The sequence below is a fragment of the Salmo salar genome, chromosome 03 (genome assembly GCF_965601325.2).
Source record: "Salmo salar chromosome 03, fSalSal1, whole genome shotgun sequence".
NCBI lineage: Eukaryota > Metazoa > Chordata > Actinopteri > Salmoniformes > Salmonidae > Salmo > Salmo salar.
Genome location: NC_138293.1, coordinates 58,002,403 through 58,007,148, shown reverse-complemented (window position 1 = coordinate 58,007,148; position 4,746 = coordinate 58,002,403). Strand labels below are relative to the sequence as shown.

Here is a 4,746-nt window from a genome sequence, read left to right as displayed (position 1 = left end):
CAGCAGCCAGTACAGTACTTGTGTTATGGTATCTAAACTTTGATCCAAGTTAAGATGTCCCCATGATTGTGTGTGTTGTATGTTTACGTCTAAGAGGACCTTTGTCTTACTGGTAATGAGAGAAACTGCAACAGAATCTCAAATAACGGATTACCCTCGGAACTGACAGAGAAAGATGGTTCGTTCATGCAATAACCAGCAATTATAGGCTATTGCTGGAAATGCTTGGCTAAATCCAAACCTCTGAACTTTGTCATTTGGCATATAGATGACCTTATTTTGTGTTATTGATAACAGTCAACTATAACACATGTTGAAAGAAAAAACCTGATAAAGGATATATCCCACTCTTGATTGTTGTTGATATCCAGGCAAGTGGGGTCAGACCAAAAATGTCCATATATTAGGTGCACAAAACCGTGTTCAGAAGACCTACTGACGACAGGTGAAATCCCTGCTAACAATACTATGAAATACAGCACACATATTTAGAGCAAACCTATAGTCAGTAAAGTCCCTGCATGCTTATAAACGTTCAATGAACCAGTAACTGAAGCTAAATGGTTAGGCTATGAAGCACTGGGAAAAGAATGACCTATGAACGTCTTTAGGAAGCTTAATAATATACATATTCAATATACATAATTTAAATCATGATATCAGAGAACTGGATCACAAGACTAGTAAACGAATCGACTGTAGCCTACTTGGGTGAGACAGGTGTAGGCTAGGCTATGTATTAAGCCGGCAATAGCCAAGGCACTACACTTGTTTCTATAGATAGGCTATAAAAATAACTTCAAGATGTCAGTGATTCAATTATTTACTTGGCAAGAATAAATTCAATCTTGTAAAGCCACTGGCCATGTTGTCATGATCGCACCACACTGTAAACATAGCAAGAAGATTATGTGAATTTCAAAGCCTCAACTGACAGACTGACTACAAAACGTTGAACACTTTTCCTCCCACGCAAACGACCCGCTCAGTGGACCCTCAGCAAAAGACCACCGCAGTGCTAAAAGATTACATACAACTCGGTGTTTCTGTTTACCCAACCTGGTTTACATTGTCCTGTCAAAAAGGTATTTCCACAAAAGCCAAGTAACCCTGTAGTAAGTCTTCTTTCAAGCCTTCGCTGATAACCTTTCCTCCTTCTCTGAGACCGTCCACGCTGCAGGGCAGCTGTTGCTGACGCATGGGTGTCTTGAATGAAACCTGAGAGAGTTCTCTCAGGTAGGATCATCACTTGCAGTAGTCCAAACTTCTCACACTTTGACAGCGGCTCGTTTCTCACGCTTTAGTGATAAACATTAGCCTATCCATGACAACTGAGGACATAACAGCAACATTTAATACTGGAATAATAACATAGTAACGCAGTCATTACTTGAGGAGTATTTTCGTGCACTGTTCCAAAACGTTGTGGGATGCACGAGAACATTCAAGACTATCTCTTTATATGGCTATCGACAGGTCGTCATTTAAACATCCTTAAAAAACAATACAGGTGTTGAATATGCTGCTGCCTACCACTCTCACTGGTCTGTTTCTTTTTCTCTAGAGTGGCCTAGATAGATTGTCTATGCCAATTTTCAAGTGGTAGTCTTTCTAAAGCAATTTTTATAACATTTAACATGTTGTTATATATATTAAATGGACATTTGAGTGCCTGGCACTTGAGTTAATATACTCTTATACACTACACATGCATATAGGCTACCTGCACTCCAACCTATATAAAATAGCACATGCAGTCAGTCACTGCATCCTACATTACACAAATATTACAGAGATTTCGTAAAATGTTATTCATTTTAAGAAGGCATGTATAACTTTGAAAACCGATCCACATAGTGTAGGCCTAAAACTCTCTACTGTGTCGGTGTGATGAACTGAGAGAATGTTTAGGTTTCCCAGAGATTCATTAATCATATGCTGCCTTTCCTGCTCCTATTTAAATCCTGTTTCTATTCTATTAGTTACAATGTGTAACCATTGATGTCCCAGGACCAAGATTGGTAAACACTGTTGAAGTGTATAATTGTAATACATGCTGTACATGCAGACACAGCATCATTCAAAGACTGGAATTTGATACTCCTGGTATTGGATATGACTGAAAAATAATCTCAAAGACATTCATACATGAGCTGCACCTTTATTTGCCAAGGTAGAGTACATGATCAGTAAATATATTAAATGTACAGGCTACAATGTGGGGATCTCATGCATGGTAATAACCACATCTCCATACAACTTGCATCCTTGGCACAAAGTTATATTATATTCTGCTCAATCCATAGGCTTCATTAATGTCATGCAGACTGTTTTGAAGTTGATACAACTGGCTATGATAGCTGAGGTTCATAGCTAGGTTCTGAACTAATATGTATACCAAACGTTTGGGTCCATACACAGATCGGCTAGATTGCTAGCTACACATCCATAGGCATACAGGTATTTTTATCCTCCACTGTACAATAAGCAAGGGACATAGCTAGCTAGCTACGTTATTTCACCTATCTGCCTTGCATGGCAAATATCAGCAAGGCAAGCTTACAAAATTGTACATTAAATTTACAGTAAATGCTTTAGCTAGCTAGATTCTTTACATACAATGTTTCACAAGACAGCAGCCTGGTTTTCTGGTTGTTGAAGGAGTCCCTAAAACATTAAACAACCAGAATTACAATTTCATACTCATGTCAGAACACCCATAAAGCTAACCAGCTAGCTAATGTTAGCTAGTCAGCTAGGTTGCTAAATCGCGATTTTCGTAAATTAACTTTATGATAAAAAAAATATGCATACTCGTTTGTCTCTACATTAACTAACATATTCCTGTCAACTGTAACATTTTTTTTTGCATGTTTCGTTATGACGTTATAATCACTAACATTTGTTCCATCCTTGTATTTTTGTCAGCCATCTTTGCTGAAGAAAGTCTCCAGCCTTGGGTCTTATCGTGTCAAATTCGTCATGGGAACCACTCGATATGATTGGTCATCACCCAGCGGTCACCACTGGTGATTTGCATACAGTTGGGAAAAGTTTATATTTTTCACTGCCTCCCACGCCACCTTCACACCGCCCAAAGGTCCCCCGCCCTCTCAGCTTCTCACCGCTTTCCTTCCATTGAAATGAACGGGAAGCGGCGTTGGTAATTGCTTAATTAATTAAAGTGCTTGCTACATCCTGACGTGAGGTGCCAAACTAGCTGCCAAACTAACCCTAATTCAGATGACCATCCTACCCATGCCAGATTACGGAGACATAATTTATAGATCGGCAGGTAAGGAAGCTCTCGAGCGGCTAGACGTTCTTCACCATTCAGCCATCAAATTTGCCACCAATGCTCCTTAAAGGACACATCACTGCACTCTTTACTCCTCTGTTAACTGCTCATCTCAGTAAACCCGTCACTCCCCCCTATCTGAGATATCTACTGCAGCCCTCATCCTCCACATACAACACCCAGGGGCGAAAATCTGATATCAACTTTGGAGGGGACAATTACATGAAATTTTCTCAAGAGCAATTCCTGAGGGGGACACCAAAAGTAGTGCTGTAACACATAGCCTACATTGTAATATGGTAAATGTATATTGAGGAACCAAAGAAATAAGGTGTTTGCCGTACTCCTAACTACCGGTACCCAAAACTACACAACTAATCACAACAGCAATACCATTGCATTTAACAAATCTTAGTTCAGTCACCAGTTTAAGTTGAGAGTGGGGGTATCCATGGCATTTTCCAATTATGTTCCTATTTTACAAGTCAAAAAAATTGAGAACCTTTCATAATGTTGCCAAAAAAAGACTCAACAAAACTTACCTGAGACTCCCTGTCTCTGCCAGTCTGTCCCTGCATATCTGTCCCCAACTCTGCTGTCTGTGTGCCATCTGTTGCCTGCTCTGCCTAATGACATCATTGTGAAACATTTCCATTAGAATTTCATTTCTTTCTTATGAACATTTTATCAACTAGTCTTTGAGATATTAGGCTACTAGGGTTCTTACTATGCGTTTTGGTGTATTGAAAAATACTCTGATGTCCGTCTTTTATTTTTCTGCCATTTTTCTACCTGGCTGGCTGGCTGGCTGGCTACACACACACACAGTGTGTAGGTTATTTACAGTAGGAGATGGGCTTCTATCATCTTCTATCATTCTATTTGGGCTTCGATCTAAAAGGTAGCTAGCAAATGTGAAACGGATTAAAATGACAAGAGTTGACAGCTGTATGAGTTCACCATTTACACAACATATGCTGCAACCTTTTGTAATTTTAATAGTTTGTTTCATATTGGCTGGCTTCCAACAATAGCTGAATTTGCAAAGCTAGCGAGCACCAATTCAGTTTCAGTGGTGTTTGCTATAATCTTTGCTACCCGGGTTAAATAAAGGTGAAATAAAATAAATAAATAAAAGTTCCCTTGCGACAATTTAGCTTTTGCAACGAGACCATTAAATATATTTAAGACAATGGTAGAAGAGAGTGTAGTTCTGTTCAGTTTGGACTTCAGTTTATTGCTAACCTTATCACAGGGACTTTGAAGCACTAATTTACATAATCTGCATGCTGATCTTGGAATAAATTGACGATAGCAAAGATTCCATCTTTGACGACGCCACATAAATGGAATAGGTACTAGCTAGCTTAATAGTTAATATTTGCGCGCTAGCTCTGCATACTCAGCTAGTGTGTGTGCGCGATTGACTAGATTAACCTCACGTCAGT

At 39.3% G+C, this 4,746-nt stretch overlaps 1 long non-coding RNA gene across 1 annotated transcript; it reads right to left on the bottom strand.

Annotated features, from left to right (window-relative positions):
* Positions 1 to 2,141: 2,141 nt before the first annotated feature.
* Positions 2,142 to 2,980, bottom strand: LOC145877491 (uncharacterized). Its single transcript, XR_014391793.1, has 2 exons — positions 2,901 to 2,980; positions 2,142 to 2,667 (listed from the first exon to the last, which is right to left on the bottom strand). It is a non-coding gene; the product is annotated as an uncharacterized LOC145877491 (long non-coding RNA).
* Between the last annotated feature and the right edge of the window lie 1,766 nt (positions 2,981 to 4,746).